The sequence below is a fragment of the Dromaius novaehollandiae genome, chromosome 2 (genome assembly GCF_036370855.1).
Source record: "Dromaius novaehollandiae isolate bDroNov1 chromosome 2, bDroNov1.hap1, whole genome shotgun sequence".
Lineage (NCBI taxonomy): Eukaryota > Metazoa > Chordata > Aves > Casuariiformes > Dromaiidae > Dromaius > Dromaius novaehollandiae.
In genome coordinates this window covers 72,482,620-72,501,343 of record NC_088099.1, presented here as the reverse complement: position 1 = coordinate 72,501,343, position 18,724 = coordinate 72,482,620, and positions in this window count along the sequence as shown.

Sequence of the window (18,724 nt, the reverse complement as noted above, 5' to 3'; positions counted from 1 at the left end):
AGTGATTGTGACTGATTGCAGATGGGTGATATTAAAGTCTGATTTGCTCTTTTGTTTTTTGGTTGAAATTGATGAGATAATACTGTTTTACTGTAAATTGAATACAGCTGTGAAATGCTTAAGTACTAGAAAAGGTAAAAAAAAAAAAAAAAAAAGATAGTTTTTTATTTCATTCCTTGGAAAATATCAGCCTCTTGGCAAGAAACAGCCAAACAAAAAATGTAGGGACAAACCAGCAATTTCTATTAGTACAATTGCTGCATTTCCTCACTTGAAGACTTAAATTATTTGGCTGAACATATTCAGTCTTTGATTTTTTTTCACTGAAATGGTTAAAATATCACTTTTTTTTTTGCAATAATTAAACTATCCCTTAAGTTATGTCCATCAAAACTTAATAACTTTAATGGAGGAAATCGGTGATAATCAGCCTTACCCGATACTTAAGCTGACTTGTATATTTGTATAGAGGCAATATTCATGTTTAGGCAGTGACAGATATCTGCTATTTAATGAGGATGAAGTGGCTGCTTCTCTTTCACACTTGCTTCCATCCCTTAAAATTCCATAAATACTGATCTCTCTAGTGCAAAGAGATTTTGGCATAGTTCTGTGGGGTAGTCTGTATATGCCCATCCTCAACCAAAAGTTATCCACAGAAGTGGAGGGGATTATCGTGCTTTGACTCCTTTTTACCTCAGAGGAACCTGGATCAGTCCCTGAGCACTCTGCACCTTTTAAAATAGAAGAATTGCAATTGTTTAAATATAAAAACATGAAAGCATTTTTTGTTATTAATTATTGATAGTAGTTATAATAGAAGTGCCTGGATTAAGAAGTGTTAAGCTCTGTATAACATGTAATAAAAACCTTCATGGCACAATAGAATATGACCAGCTAAATAGGGGAGGATAGTTTGGTAGGACAGCATAGTGATCTTATATTGCATAAAAAGCAATAATCTTAGTGGATCACACTCCTTAACAGGCTCTAGTTTCAAAAAAAATGAATAAGCAATGTTAAATAAGACAGAAGATGGTGATTTATTTTTTCTGAGTAAGACTTTCTTATCAGCGTGCAGCCACGTTAGTCTACTTTCTTCTCTCGATGGGTATCAGAGTGCAAAAGGTCTAGCTGATAAAACTCTTCAATGATCTAAAGGTAACTTTGGGAAGTAGAGGATATAAGATATTGGAGGCTAAATGTCTTTTTGCATAGTAGCAATGGCTTATCTTTCACACAAGGTGAAAAAATGAGCAAGGTTTGAGGCAGAATGACTGTTTCTTTGGTTTTGTAAATCTGGATTTAAACAGTGTGAGGAATGGAGAGAACAGCAATGGGAACCACTGTGGTTCTCATCCTTCCTCAATGGATTTGTCTCTATTAGTATTCTTCGACTAAAAAAAAATCCTGACATTGTTATTAATCATATTTATTATTGCAGTGCTTAAGGATCAGCCAAGTATTGATCTCCATTTTGCTAGGCTCTGTACAAATGCAGAACTGTCAATCAAAACAGGCAAGGTGTAAATAACATAGTCCATAACCAGAGTAAACTGGTCATAATAGGGACCATCTTGTCATTTCCACAATTAATTTTAGTTAGAGACAAACCATCCGAAAAGAGAAGCAAAAGGAAGTTGGTTAGGGAGGGCAGAAAAGAAAGAATATGGAAAAAGATAAGCATGTGTAGAGTCACAGAGTTAATAATAAAGTAAAAGTTGATTATTGTGAGACAGTCTGCTGCTACAGAGTGATCTCTCTCTCCTCCAAAAGAGAAAATCAGAACTTGATAATTGATGTTAAATCTCTGTTCAGAACCTCATTCACAGAATCACAGAATCATGGAATAGTTGGGGTTGGTAGGGACCTCTGGAGATTATCTGGTCCAACCCCCCTGCTCAAACAGGGTCACCTAAAGCAGGCTACCCAGGACCATGTCCAGTCAGGTTTTGAGTATCCCCAAGGATGGAGATTCCACAACCTCTCTGGGCAACCTGTTCCAGTGCTCAGTCACCCTCACAGTAAAGTGTTTTCTTGTGTTGAAGTACAATTTCCTGTGTTTCAGTTTGTGCCCATTGCTTCTTGTCCTGTCACTAAGAGTCTGGTCCCATCTGACATGTATATGCATTGATAAGATCCCCCTGAGCCTTCTCTTCTCCAGTCTGAACAGTCCCAGCTCTTTCAGCCTCTCCTTATATGAGAGGTGCTCCAGTTCTCTGATCGTTGTTGTGGCCCTTCACTGAACTTGTTCCAGCAGGTCCATGTCTTTTTTGTACTGGGGAGCCCAGAATTAGACACAGCACTCCGGATGCGGATGCAGATGCGGAAGGATCACCCCCCTCGACCTGCTGGCAACACTTCCTAAAGCAAGCCAGGATACCACTGGCTTTATTTGCCACAAGGGCATACTGATGGCTGAAGTTCAAACTTTTTGTCCACCAGGACCTAGGTCCTTCACCGCAAAGCTGCTCTCCATCTAGTTGACCCCTAGTATGTATTGGTGCCTGGGTTCTCCCGGTGCCGGACTTGGTGTTTCCCTTTGTTGAACTTCATGAGTTTCCTCTCTGACCATTTCTCCAGCCGCTCGAGATCCCTCTGAATAGCAGCACAGGCATCTGGTGTATCAACTACTCCTCCCAGTTTTGTATCTGCTGACAACTTGCTGAGGGTGCATTCGGTCCCATATGTAGGTCATTAATATGTTCAAATATGTTCATATGCATATGTTCAAATATATGCTTATTGAAAACAACATACCTCTTATGTTGGTAACAAGCAAGCAACTTGATTTCATCCATTTTTACAACATCATGTAGTATCACTCAGAACTGTTGAAGAGAACCTGGATGTTACCTCAGCTTTTCAGCTCTTTTCCATCCTGTTTTTTTTTCCCAGAATTTCAGCACAAGTCAGCTTCTAATTTACAAGGTTGGTTCTTCTGTTTCACTGACACTCTTCCACCCTTCAGACTAGGGCGTGATAGGCCACACCTACAATGTGATCCTGCAGTGGTCAGGAACTCCATATGGTTGCAGGGTCTTGTTCTCTTCAGTCTTTGTGCAAGTGCCATTACTCCTGTATGTAGCTCTTTTTCTGGGAACCCTCTGCCTAAGCAGTCCTGCATGACATGGAACTCTGGGTAGCCTACTACTGGTATCAGAGGAAATCCTTAATGTCCCAATGGCTGTCAGACACCTCCCATTGCTTGCATTGTTTTTCCACTACAGTTACTGCATTAATGCACTGCAACAGGTTGCCTGTAGAGGTTGTGAAATTCCCATCCTTGGAGAACTTCAACATGTGACTAGATAAGGCCCTAAGCAATCTCATCTAGCTTTGAAGTTAAGCATGCTTTGAGCCATATGTTTGACTGGATGGCTTCCCATGGCCCCTTCATACCTAAATTATTCTATGATGACCTAAATTGCTCTGACAGTAGGTCAGTAAAATCTCTTCAGGCAGAAATTTTAATTTGATCATCTTTTAAGTACTTAAGGAGGCATGTGTCCCGATCCAATATCGGGCGGGGGGGCGGGGGGGGTTCGTTACGATCCCAAGGACGAGATTAAGACGCTAAAACCGGTCAAATATTGTACAACCTTTTAACTTTATTTTCCACGGAGTGGGGAGAAAAGGTGGGGAAAGGCAAAGGGGAGGAGAGAGAGAAAGAGAGAGAGAGAGAAAAGGGGGAGAGAGAAATAGATATCACCACCCGTGGATCCAGCGGCGTCCCATTGGTCCTCTTCACCCTGGGTGTAAATTTTAGCGATGTGCGTGCAGTAATTACAACTCGAGCAGGGTCCGACCCTAAGTTCCCGCTGAAAAGTTCGGAGCCAAATCAAGGCACATTAAATAAATAAATTGTAATGACATGCGTGCAGTAGTTACAGCTCGAGCAGGGTCTGACCCTAGGTTCCCGATGAAATGTTCGGAGCCAAATCAAGGCAAATTAAATAATGACATGCGTGCAGTAGTTACAGCTCGAGTTGGGTGCCTCCAAAGAGGGACCCCGAACAAAGAAATCCCTGGGCAATTATAGCTTTTTCAAATTAAGTTTCCCACCCCTCACGTGGTAGTTCAGACCAATAGTAATTTTGGGGTCTGGGGTCTCCTGCTCCCTATTGGGTCTCATCATTGTTCCCAGGCAGGCTGCTTTTCTCCCTTATCTTTACTGTGGCGGTTTCTGCTGACAAAAGTGTTTTGATTCCTCAGGTTCTGCCCTTCTTTCTCAGGGCACTGACCAACAGGTGTTGTTCCAGCAATTAGCACTGCCCCAGCAGTGACAGTAGGTGTTATCTTCCAAGGTCCTGACGAAGAGGATATAATCCAGACCCCCCCCTAATTAACACTGTTTCAGCAGTGAGGGGAGGCTTTGTTTCCCAGGGTCCTGGCGCTCAAGCAGGCCTTATTTCAAAGCCTTGACACCCTCCCTCCCGGAGTGTGAAGCATAGGGATGCAAACTGCTTGTAACTCCCTTATCTTTCCAGTCTGCACCAGCTCTAAGGCTTCAGCAAATTTAGCTACTCATGCTAAGCAAGTTTTATAAAAGTTGTGCTAAGCAGCAATAATTTACAGTCCAGGTCCCAAAGTCTCTGCCCGATTGTGCCCTGGCTTGGCGCAGGCTCGGTGTGTCCCGGGTGGTCGCAGGGAGACAGTTTCAGGGGTCGCAGCAGCTCAGTCCTGTTTCCGCTGGGAACAGATGGCTTATTCAGGGTTATGGTTTGCTTGCACCTTATGTACCAAGAAATGTTTAAGGTAAAAGTTCACTCATCTGTCCGCCACAGCATGGAAGAGACGAGGTTTGCGTTGTCTCCAAGTGATAAGATAAATACTCCAAAGTGGCATTTTGAGTTACTATGGTTGCTCCAAGAAGTTTTTCACTTATGTGAGAGGCCTTTTTTAATTTTGTTTTCTTTGGCAGATTTACCTTTTCTTGTCCATGGAATTCAAAGCAGCTGGTACACAATCCTGCATTATAGGTGATGCTTTATTTAAGAAGGACTTTGGTGGATTAAAGAGTTCTTGACAGACCTTAAGTTTCTTACATTAATTATTCGGTGTGACCTTTATTAGCCACTCTTCTATGCTACTTTCAGAGTTTCAAGAAAAGATGTCTTGGTTTAAGGAGTTCTAAACTTCTAGCTACCAACAGCCACCTAAAAGTACTCTTTCAGCACAAAGTGAACAGATCATCTGGCAATGTATATATATTTGTAAAAAAAAATCTGCCTTAATATTTTCCTAAAGCAAATTAGAAGGACTTTTGTATTTTTAACTGAAATAGCTTCAGGTTCATTCACAGTAAAACAAAAATTTGATCGTTTAATCACAACTGTTCTCAATATCAACCTGTTTGTGCCTTTCAAACCTGTCTCTCTAGTAAAATTATAAAATACCTAAAAGTATATTCTATGTATACAAGCTCTTAGCTGTTTTTCATCCATGTTATTTACCATAAGGAAATGTAGCTGGGATGCAGCATTACAGTTTATTTGAGCCAAAATCTACAGAGGTCTGTCAAAAGTCTTTGAGATAGTTTGGTGGACTCTGGGTTTGCCCTGGCAGAACTGCAAGGTTGGATTTGAGTTCAGAGTGAAATGTTAGCACTTTATTTTTTTGTTATCTGTAGGAAGCAGGTTCTATAGTGGTGAGTAGTGTATAAAAATGCAGATAGATCATACAGGCTATATTGCCAACATTATCAAGCTGATCCTGTTTTCTGAATATTCTGCTTAACAGATTTTAATGAGATAATAAATAGGTTTTGTGTACTATATGACTATGAATATAAAAATGAATAGCAATCAGAAATTCCATAACATTGGGACATCTCCCCTTAAATTTCTAAAAAAAAGTTTTTGTTTCAAAACATTTTTTTTTTAAATTAGCCCAGATATATGGCCCTTTCCCTCTTCCTCTGCTGCCTGTTATTTAAATTCCTCTCCTTAGCACTCAGGATATTAGCAGGCATTTCTGTTGTTTTAGCATCCTTAATTCAAGCAAAAGAGAGCAAAAACTATGAATCATTGATTAGAGAAATACATTGATATATGTAGTGTGATATAATACCATTTCCCATTTCCATCCCATCTTTTCTTTTTAGTGTGCTCACTGTGTTCAACCTAATTGAAACTATAATTTTCCTGGGAATAGTACTTGTCTCTCTCCCTATATGTGTAATATTTGATCACCATGATCATATTCCAGTGCCCCTGAAGTTAATGAAACAATCTTGCCAACTTCAGTGGTCTTTTGTTCTAGGTTCTGGTGCTGTATTGAAAATAATATTTTAAATGTCTACTTCATATTCAGTAATTTTTTTTTTATATAGAATAGGTGCACAATAAGACCTTTTATTAAATGGCCAATTGTGGATGGAGCTGTGTGAAATTCAAGTGATGCTGGAATTTGGTCCACGTTTTGATCACTTTGAAGTAACACTTACTGCACTGCTTTATTAGTTATACTGTCAGATAAGTTGCTTCTGGCTCCAACATGTTCAAATGCTGCAGTAAAGATGTATCTCAGTTCCTGATGGCTGCAGTATACCACTACTGTTCTCTGCCTTCCGAATTGGCTTTCTGTCAGTTTACTTGTTGATTTTTAAAATTTCATCATTGACTTTTAAAGCCTGTGAAGTTAAGACCTTTCCACAATCATTGATGTATATGTCTTTTAAAAATCTGTATAGGCATTGGCTGGGATTTGCAAAGGTGTCTAAGGGACATGTGTATCCAACTCCAGTGGAACTCCTGTAGAACAGACTGTCCAGGTGTGGAAGTAAAATAGTTTACATCTCATGGGCCTTTGCAGGCCTATCTAGCAAAGAAATATTTGCAGTGGCCTTGCTGAGTAGTATGACTCAATTGTCAAAGGAATGTATTGTTTGTAAAAGAATGTGCTACCTGTATCTTTAGAGCTTCCTTTTCTGAAGTAATTCACTCCCTGTTGTCATTTACCACATCCTGCTTATCCACATAGCTGTAGTTCAGTGAAGGACAAGTCCTATAACTCAAAGGCATATCAACTCTATAACTGCCTCACTTGGGCAGAGTTCATATCAGCAGACTTCATATCAAAATTTTCCTCAATAGGCTGAATCTTAAATGTATACCTCATTAGGTGTTTGTTAAAGAACATTTCCCTCACTTACAGTTTCATTAAATGTGTGGAGATTTGCTGACTTTTTTTGGGGGGAGGGGGGGTTGAGGGGCAGTGCATCATCCTTTCATTATCTGTGTTCATTCAATAAATTTGCTGGTACATGTAGATTTTTCTTGGTTGCCATTCTATATAAACACTTCAGTATATCTCCTATACCCATTTTGGGCCTCAAACTACAAACACCACTGTGAAGAAACTAGCAAAGCTGAGCAGAGAACTCATGGAGGAGATCCACTGCAGATGGTATACATAAGGTGGAAGCAAGAATGGGCTACAAAGGGGGGAATTTAGAAATGTCATCCAGAACCCCATGCAAGAGCAAGAGCAAAGGCTGGGGAGCAGCTCTTTGGAAAAGGCCTGGGGGGTCCTGCTGGACATGATGTCCTGGCAGCAAAGGCGGCCGACAACATCCTGAGCTGTATTAACAGGAACATAGCCAGTAGATGGACGGAAGTTATTATTCCTCTCTACTCAAATACATTAGACCCAATCTAGAGTACGCATCCAGTTTTGGGCCCCCAAAACAAGGTCATTGATTAACTGAAGTAGTTCAGTGGAGGGGCACCAAGATGGTCAGTGGCTAAAGCACTTGCTCTGTGAGAAGAAGCTGAGGGAATGGGTCTTTTTATGCCTGGAGAAGAGAGAGCTTCGGGAACACTTAACAGCAGCCTTCCAATACCTACAAGGAGATCATCAGGAAGATGGAGCCAGGCTCTTCTCGGTGGTCTATGGTGGCAGGACAAGAGACAATGGGCATAAGCTGAAACAAGAGTGTGTCCAACTGTTATAGGGAGAAACTTTTTTACCATGAGGATAGTGAAGTGGTGGAGCAGGTTGCCCAGAGAGGCTGAACTGTCCATGTTTTTGGAGGTTTTCAAGACCAGGCTGGATAAAAGCCCTGAGCAACCTGGTTTGATCTTATAGGTGACCCTGCCTTAAGCAGAAGATTGGACTAGAAACCTCTTGATGTCCCTATCCAAAGAAGGCTTTTCACAGTGGACAATCCCAAATGTGCAAAATCCTTGTGAACAGGAGTTTACATGAGGCTTTTACCTCATGTTTCGTAGAGAATATTAGTGATGGTCTTAGCTTAGCAGCAGGTTGGTTCCTTCAATGGGAACTTGACTGCATTTCAGTCTTGTATATTTTATATGTGTGATTTATGTTTTTGCTCTTGTTATGTGCCTCTTTTCTTCTGAGGAGGATGAAGAACCTCATTCTTTTTTTATTCCCTTGTCACAGGTAAAATTCACTCTTCTTCCTCTTCCTGACTTGACTCAGTGATTTTTTAGTCACTTAAAGGGGATTGTGATTCATCTGTATTTTCCTTTGCCCAGGTTAATTTTGTCATATCTCTTCTGCCCATCAACAGCGAGTCATGATATACATTTTTAATCTGACTTTGCAGTTTCTATAAGCAAAATAATTATGAAGTACAAAACAGATGCTGTTTTTGACTATATTCTTTGTTGGCAAAGGGAAGCAAGTGATACAGGAGGAATGTAATACGTTTCTTCAGGATCTTCCCCTTTCCCTTTTAGCTTTTTAGACAAAATCAGGCTGCAGATGTAGCAGAGTAAGTGACAGAATAATTCTTCTAGGGCCAAGCCTCAATGAAGAGGGACAGCATGTGGGATAATTTGCTGCAGAAGTTTATGAATAGAGGGGAATGGCATCTTGGATTTTCTTTGGAGATCTGCAGAATTCCCAGGCTTCTCCTTCATGAAAAGATACTGGGACAAGCAAGTGTGTTGTTGAAAAATACTGATAAATATTATAGATAGATATTTATTTGTGAAAGACTAATGACGGCAAACAGTAGGTTTCAAAGTTAGGCATCTACTTCCTCATTTAACCACCAGTGAGTGACACACTTTTCCTTTATGGCAAACAACTAGAACCTTTGAATAGAACTGGGCTTCAAATACACCTCTTAAAATAGGTAATACTATTTCATGTACCAGATACTAAATTATTGTATGCTATTGATCTGTGTAGCCAGTCTTCAAAACTGCCATTAATAAAGAGAAGTCTCTATATGGAGGGATTCTTTGAAGAGGACATCTTTTTGCTTTTTTTAGTGAACTAGAAGTAAATTCTAAATTTGCTTTCTTATCATGTCCATACTCTGGCTCTGTAATAAGTTACTGTATGTTTCAAGTTCTTGTGGTTTTGGTTACGGGTAAGAAAAAATGTAAGTGTCACTTGTGGAGTACACAATAAGTAGTTTACTTTATAAAAAGCCAATAACTCAGCTTTTTCCTTCTCCCTCCAAAGTGTAGATGACAAGTTATTTATAAAAACACATCTAAGGCAAGTAATTCAACCCTCAAATCTTTATATTCCTTTAAGTGTCATTTTTTCCCTAAAGGCTGTTATCAAAATAATCTAAATCACTTTCCTTATATTAATCAAAGAATTACAGCACTTAAATTTGTAGTTGTCACTCACATAGTTGTGCCTAAAGCATTTTGAAATTGTTTTGTGTGGTCTTTTCAATCATTGTGGTTTTTTTTTTTCTCAAGAAATTGTCAACATGCGCAAAGAATGGGATCACAACTGTAATGAATTTTATTCCTTTGGGACTTCAAAACTTAAGGCGTAATCTGATCTCTAAGGGATTTAACAAAACTAGTCATTGTTTCAGGAATTCTGACATTCAGCACAGTCAACAGCTGCTCAGTCCTGGAACATCTTTTCCAGCCCATTGAAAAATAACAAAACCAGGAGTTTCCTATTCATTAAAAAAAAAAACTCTAATGAAATCTGTAAATGAGCATCTTCACAAAGTAGTTTCTAGTTTTCCTATTGAAAGTTCAGAGGAAGTTATCATCTCATCATTACTTTGGGTGTTTTATATAATAGTAAAATTCCTATAACAGTATCTTTACTATGACTTTATATTAGATTAGATTGTTCGTATTACCATTATTAGGAAGATTTGTTCAAGTTATAGAAACTTGGTAAAGCAGACTGTTTCTATATTTGAGAACACATGAGCTTCCTGAAATAACCAATTTTGTTCATAAACAACAGGAACAGAAAAAAGAATAGTTCAATGACTGTTGCTGTGCATGCATTTGATTATTGGACAGTTGTACATGAAATAAATGTGAAAATAATATCCACAATGCAGGCTAATGTAAACACCTTAGTAAAGCTGGCGTTGTTGAGGTCTAACATTTATCTTTGTGTAGCTTCTTAATGAGCTCAAATTCAACTACGAAGATTAATCTGTGGAAAGGATGTAGAATTATAGAATAAATAAGAATAAAATTTGGCACAGCATCTTGCATATATACTTTCTGCGGTGATAAAGACCTCTTTTTTACCTCTTTGAGGTGGTGCGTGAGTCTTTGAGTGAGTTTGTGAAGTAAACTGTAAAGCACACAGGAGAGGAGTATTAATTAGTAAGTATTAGTAGAGTGTTATTTCAAGAAATTCCAAATAGACTTTTACTACTGTCCCATACAAAGGGTCTGTGATACAGTCTCATACTTCACTTAGCTCACTGTATTTACAACAGTTAACTGAGACATAATTCATATTAAAAATAGTAACTAGTAATATTTAACACTCAGTGCTATATATTTTCATGGAGCAAAACAAATATTTATGAATTATTCATTGAAGTTGGCTACCACTTGTGTAGTCACTCACATCCAGGATATTTTTCTGTGATGTATAATCACTTTAAATTGCACTGCATTCATTTCAAAACCAGGCAATATAACAGTGGTAGAAAAACCCAAGAGGAAATAATATTTGGATTTAGACAAGTACATTGAAAGGAATAAAAATAGAAAATAAAGGAAATAAATGTGTTCTTTTTCGTTCATTTTATTCAAAGAACAACCAGAACTCTTGTGTAATTTTCTCCACCTTTTTGACAGCTCTGACAGAAACGGATGTTGTGGTTTGATGTCTTTTTTTTTTTTTCCAATCAGTATGACACCAACTAAGAATTTCAGCCATGGCAGCAAAAGAGTCAGAACAAGACAAGAAAGGTAAATTTCCTCTGGTTACTTTTCATAAAGTTACAGGCAGCTCTGCAAAAGTCTGGAAACCTTTATTTAGTCTATGATTCTTTGTTAATAATGTAATACAATTCGGGATTAGAACAATGGAAAATAAGTTTCCTAGATAATCTGAACATTTTTTTAAATTCTGGGAATATCTAGGTACTGAAGCTAATTGATTACTGTCCCGATCCAGTATCGGGAGGGTTTCGTTACGATCCCAAGGACGAGATTAAGACGCTAAAACCGGTCAAATATCATACAGCTTTTCAACTTTATTTTCCATGAAGTGGGGAGAAAAGGTGGGGAAAGGCAAAGGGGAGGAGAGAGAAAGAGAGGGAGAGAGAGAAAGAGATATCACCACCCGTGGATCCAGCGGCGTCCCGTTGGTCCTCTTCACCCTGGGTGTAAATTTTAGCGATGCATGTGCAGTAATTACAGCTCGAGCAGGGTCTGACCCTAAGTTCCCGCTGAAAAGTCTGGAGCCAAATCAAGGCAATGAGACGTGCAGTAGTTACAGCTCGAGTTGGGTGCCTCCGAAGAGGGACCCCGAACAAAGAAATCCCTGGGCAATTATACTTTCCAATCTAAGCTCTCCACCTTTCCCGCAGTAGTTTGGACCAATAGTAATATTTAGGTCTGGGGTCTCCTGCTCCTCATTGGGTCTCATCACTGTCCCTAGGCAGGCTGTTTACTGTTGCGGTTTCTGCTGACAGATGTGTCTTCATTCTTCGGGTCCAACCCTTATCTCTCAAGGCCCTGACAAAGAGATGTTCCAGCAGTTAGCGCTGCCCCAGTGCTATCACCCAGTGATAGTAGGTGTTATCTCCCAAGTTCCTGACAAAGGGAATATAATCCAGACCCCGAGATAGTCTAGACCCTCCCCCGCAATCAACACTGTTTCAACAGTGAGAAGAGGCCCTGCTCCCCAGGGTCCCGGCGCCCAAGCAGGCCTCACTTCAAAGCCTTGACATCCTCCCTTCCAGAGTCCGAAGCACAGGAATGCAAACTGCTTGCAACTCCCTTATCATTCCAGCCTGAACCAGCTCTCAGGTCCCTTTTCTTACTGAACTAGGTAAAAGTTCATTATTTTATCTAAGTGTGGCCTAAGGCTTCAACAAATTTAGCTACTCATGCTAAGCAAGTTTTGTAGAAGTTGTGCTAAGCGGCAATAATTTACAGTCCAGGTCCCAAAGTCTCTGCCCGATCATGGTCTGGTTCAGTGCAGGCTCGGTGTGTCCTGAATGGTCGCAGGGAGACCATTTCGGGGGTTGCAGCAGCTTAGTCCTGTTTCCGCTGGGGACAGATGGCTTGTTTGGGGTTACGGTTTGCTTGCACCTTATGTACCAAGAAATGTTTAAGGCAAAAGGTCACTCATCTGTCCACCACAATTACCCTGTTCTAATTGCTAGGTTTGGAAACCCTTACTTGATATATTACTGAAGAAGAGCTGGAGCAATTCCATTTCTAGGCTCTAGCTGACTCAGGGACACATCACAGCTTCATATAAATAATGCGTCTTTTAAAATTTCTTGTTACTATTTTATTTGCTATATCTTCTTGTTTTAGTAGTTCAATTGACTTTCTTTAACAAGGTGATCTTGCTTTTTAATCCATTTCTCTTTTTTGTTTCTTTAATGATGCTTGGATATCTGAGGCAGACATAGCAGAGAGAAAGAAAGAGAGAGAGAGAAAAATGTGCAAGTGAATATATTAGTAGTGAATAGAGCAGAATCTGGCAGAGTACTGAGTTATCTGTGTTTAGTAGTAAGTGGCTTGCATCTCTCCTACACACAACTCTGTGCTATGCTAGCGTATTTTAAGGAAGCTGTCTGAAATCACACAAAGAACTGCAAGATCGATAAACTAGCTTAGTTACTCAAGCAGTAAAAATCAATTTTATGGTATCTTGTTTTCTAAGCAAAATTTGTGGAATTATGCTGTAATTATGGACAAAGTAGGCAAAAAAATTAACCTCTGTGAAGCATTGAACATATGCAATTGTCTATTTTTTTCTTTAACAATCAGTACTGAATTCCATTCCTTAATGACATTTTCAAACAAAAAAATGGCTATCGCTTAGTACAGTTATCTATCCAGTATATACAATAATTAAATTTCTCCTCATATATATTTCTTTATATTTTGTTTATATAATAATATGCATTCATTTGCAATGTGCACATATAATATGAAAAAATATTTTCTGTGTCCTTGAATGCAGTATTTATTCTGATTTGAAAGACCCCCTTTTGCTGTCCCATGAACGGAGCAGATTTGGTAGGATGGTCAGTGGCCAGTCTCTTCAGTTTTCAGTAACTCTATAATGTATCCATAATGGCAGGAATGAAAGAGAAGGCATGATCAGATCAAAACACTTGGTTCTCAGATCTGTTGCATTCAGTGAGAGGCTAGGCAGGGACTAGGATTTAATGAAAAACTGACTGCAGTGGGATTTGCATCGAGCCATATTTTCTTATTTCCAGTCTGTCCCATGTAGGAGCAAAATATGAAAGGTCTGTCTTGCCTATTTGTAAATGTGAGATCACAGCTGCTAAGTGACAGTGTGGGTTTGAAGGATTCTCGATATTGTCATGGCAGACAGATGTCAAAACTCACATCACTTAAAAGATCACTTCACATTAGACTACCTAGGAGATAAAGGTTCTAGTCCCTAGACCCTAGACTAGATAATTAAAAGGTTTGCTCAACATCTTTAAGAGATGCCATCCCTCTCCCTAGGCTTATTTTACAGAATAATCTCATGAAAGGTGAGGTCAAATCCCTGTTCTGCCCAGGAGGAGGGAAGACTGAATAACCTTACCTCTATGCCAGGCAAATGCTGTATTTACTGGGTAAAAGTTATATATCATGTATATGGTATTATCACTTTCTAACCATTATGTTTTGTGTTGAGTCTGAAGGATTGTAAAAAAATAGTTGAAGTGAACCCTGGGGGTGAGATCGGCAGAGATGCAGCTAGTTTGAAATTCTGGTTGAAGTGTGCAGAATGGCTGCTGCATGCCATCAGGAGATTGGTAGTTATGCTAATGCTTGGTAGCAGGAATTTAGAGAACAGTGTTCGCATTACTGAAACCCTGAGGGACTTTTGTGTCTTCAAATTTGGCAGCAAAAAGGCAAGGGGGACGTGGAAATTTAATCTTTGAATTTTAGAGTGTAAAATGCAATTAAACACCTAGCTTTCTGCATGGATCTTATTCAGGGTCCTTGGAGCCATAACTGCGAGTACTGAAAGTTAGACCCAAGTCTGATGTGGACAAGAAAGTCCCCACTCCAGCCACAGCAGCAGAGAGATTGATCTCCTCATCAGGCTCAGTCTTGCTCCCCATAACACTTGCACTGCTGGAGCAAGAGCCAGCAAAAAGCTGTGGCCCTGTGTTGGGGATGCAAGTGGGAATTGGAGGTTAATGGAGGGTCAAAGCCCTCTGCTCTCCCTTCTGGTAAATCTCTTCTGGAATTGGTACAGCATTTCTGTTAGCGCTGTTTTTTTCTCCTCAGAACCCTCTAACCATATGGCTTCATGGAAGAAAAAGTGCAATAGTGGATAAAAGATTCACAGTTTTAGGCAAACATTTGACATACCTAAAGAAGTGGACAAATCTTAGTGATTATAATGTTTTAAAAGTCTTAGTAGGTTTGTTTCTTATGTTTTTAGAACTTATTCTACTTAAATTAAATCCCAAAAGGATTTTAACAGAATGAAAGATTCACAAGTGGCATTTCTTGGTGCTTAGAATTCAAGCGGCCTGTTCAAGCCAATACATCAATGAAAAAAAGCCAAGGTTGCCTTTTAGAGTTCTTTAAGCAGAAAGACTTATTCTGATTGTAACAAAAACACCCATAAATCTATGCACATATATATCGATCTTTCTTTCCTCTTAAAAATGACTCTGTCCCAGTAAGTTGGCATATTTCATAAACAAAGCAACAAATTATTGATCCATCATATACTCTAAAAGTCCAGTGAAGAATCTAGGTTGCTTTTAAGTTCATGCTGTACCTAAGGGAATGAGAAACTCCAAAATGAAAAATAGATATTTTAAAAAAAGCACAAATAATGGAAGATTTATAGCTACTTTTACTTCTGCTTAACCTTTCATCGTAATTTATTCTGTATTCATCAAAACTATACTGTATAAGCTAATAAGTTATGTAGTGTGGTAATGTGATTCTTTGTAGTAGCTGTTAGCAATTAAATTAATTATATATCTCTGCAGATAATTGTTTCTTTTTGGCAAATGGCACCTATTTTCTTAAGCAGGCAGTGTGCAAAATTCAAGACAGCTTAGCATACTGTATCGTAGAGTTGCTGAAAGCATTATTATATTTAATTTGGATTAGAGGTGAATTCCAGTCATATGCCTTTTTGGAAAAAAAATGAAGTAGATTTGAGATGTGTATTGATACTAAGTTAATGAACAATGCTAAGAAGTGTTAGAGCTAGGTAGCTTTTCAATTGCTCAACTTATCTTCTCTTACATATATATTAAAGAGCTGACCTGGCATACAGAATCAGCAGGGGCTTAACCTTAAATGACTTCCCAGGGAGCATCAGCATTAGGTTATCATTGCCTTTCAGAATGGAGAGAGCATTAATATTAGTTCAATTGTTAGGGGCTATTTATTCAGCCATAAATCTATTAACCAAGAAGATGTGATTTACCTCTGTTATAGGCAGAGTGTAATAGCAGGGTTATCCAGAGCTGATATGCAGAAGCTAGGACAGCACCTGCCTTGAAGTAGCTGAAATTCCTGTACTATAGGGAAATTTCAGGAAAAAAAAACCTTGGACATCTCAGAATATATAATACAAAACTATGGTCCGAAAAAGACTTCCCTTTCAGCATCTGTCTAATGCTGAAATGCTTTCCTGTTTGACCTGAAAGTTCCTAATGTGCTTCTTTTATACTTGCCCTTTTCTACTTGCTCTTATGTACCCAGATAGGTATGTCCCTCCAACAGGGCAGGAGACAAGGACTATGTGAGTGGTGCCTAAATCCCCTGTGGCATGTGATGCAGCAGGCATGCTATAAGCTTACTGGTTTGTTCCTGTCTACACAGTGGCAGAAGGTAAGAAGGGTAGAAAGTGCATACTTTTCAGTGACTCTCTGTCCCCTATTCCTTTAATTTTGTCTCTGTGTCAAGCAAGCAATGCCTTATTTTAAGACTTTTATTTTATTTTATTTTATATGTTACATGAATAAGAGGAAGGCCGAATTGATCAATCAAACCTTCGCAGAGCAATGTATCAGTTCATTAAAGTTGTTTTCAAGACTGAGTTCAATGCTGAAAAAAAGATCCTTAAAAAAGGATCCTTAAGCTAACCATAAAAATTAAAATAATTAGAAATACTAAAACTGCTTCTTTGTACTGATCTAACAGCACACTAAGCTGAATACCTGAAATACAAATTTTGGGCTTGATTCACAACATTTTGCCCATTAAAACCTTTTTTCCCCCCTCTTGCAACACCTTTTGCAGAGCTGTGCAAGGAGGAAGCCTTTAGAAACATTCATTAATGGCCATGTGAAATGTGAATGTTTACTACTTATATGTTTTATTGTACTGCCATATATGTTTTATTGCAAAGATTGAGTTAGTACTATGAGTAGGGAAAAGTCAGCTCCTCTGATTGCCTCTTTAAGGAAAAAGGCAGAAGCCTTCCTAGAGTTCTCTGAATTCTCATTCGTCTTCTGCAACCTGAAGGAAATCTCTAGTCTTTGGTGAGCTACGCTCTACCACAGTGCTGCTGACAGGGTTGCAGAAGAGTTTCTGAGTTGTGATGTCGAACTGGGAAATGAAATTGGCTTCTTCCAGCTGAAATTTTCAGAGCACTGTGATGGAAAACTTCCTCTAAGCTGGAAGCAGACTGCAATGTGAAGCGAGAAGCATTAAGCCTTCCCTCACTTTCCAGAGCGAGGAAAGAACTAGGAACAATGACTAGCAAGAAGTATTATTACTATTCACCCCATCAAGGGATATCTGAATGACTCAAACAGAGTTGCTATTCTGAAGGCTGTTTTGTCTTCTCAACCCACCTGGTCTGTGATCAAGTCTTCCCAAATAACAATACTTTATATGCATAGACTTTGCACAATTTATTCTTACAAAAAACATTCAGAAAATCCAAAAGATCTTAAGTTAAAAAAAAAAAAAGTTTTGCGAAGATATGAATATTGCTACCACTAAAATGCAGAAAGATACATTTGAAATGTATTTGCAGAACAGTTGTTGTGTGCTCAACCCGATGAGGTTCTAAAGATGATTTTATCCCACATGAGCTACATTATTTATATTTACCATGGTGGCTTTATAGGGCACAATACTCAGACCAATTGGTCCAGTGCACCACATATCCTGTGATAATGCTGTGAAACTGAAGTATCATTTAGATATTTTGACTTGGTAAGTGAGCTGTGAATGCTTCATAGTTTTGACAGTAACTGTAAAAATAACATTCTATCAGTTTTCTTTCAAATGAGAAAACAAAAGAAGACCTCTTTGCAAAAAGAGAATTTAAAGCCACAGATTCTTCAAAATATAGAAATATCAAATGTTTCTGATAATTGTTCAGTATGAGGTAGTCAAAAAGTATAATCTCTTGTTTGCTTGATTATTTTTGAGAAGAAATTTTGCATTTTCCAGAAAGAATGGAGGAATTATTTTCCTAGTAGTAACTTCCACAAAGTTTATTTTAGATTTAGTTGCTTAATTGTTCACGGTAGACTGTCAGAGGCAAGATAGCACACAAGTATAAATGGTGAAAGTATTTTTGGTACAGTTAAGAACACAGTTATTGAAACATTGTCACTAATAAGAAAATCACAAGATGCATGCTGCAAAAGTCATTCCCACAAAGCATTGGATTGTGACTACAAATTAGTGAGTGCTATATATCTGGAGTTAAAATGTTATGTTTCAGAAGGAGAAAATCCATGTGTTGTTGACAAAATACCAGTTCCTCTTTCGGATGAGAAAACAAAAAATGACTTGGTTGAAAAGTGAACGTTCCTCTATGCCTACTAATACCTCAGAACAATTGAAATATCTAATGTTCCTAAAAATAAATATGAAAATCAACTGCTTTCAGCATTATAATTACTTGAAAAAATAGTAAGTTTAAGTAAGTTAGAGGATTTTTGACAGTTTTTCATTATTTAGAGCATATCATAGTAATGTTAATATGGGGAGAAAACTCTGATAAATGATGAAAAAAATTTTCTTCTAGCTAATTACTAAGCTTATATACTGCATAATACAACAAAGTATATTATAGATTAGTCATCATTTGATCTTGGAGAAAATGTAACAAAAGTTTTCAATTCATTTAAATACCAGTTTTATAGTTACTGGAAATATTTGATTTTCCCAAATTTAAGTATATTGTATTTACAAGTGTTGAAGTATATCTCCATAGGATTATCTTTATGAGGCTGTAAGACTCTTCAGTGTTTCCCAGCTATTAAAAGTTAGATGAGACTGAAATTTCTCAGTTCTCTGAGGATGGAGAAATGGGG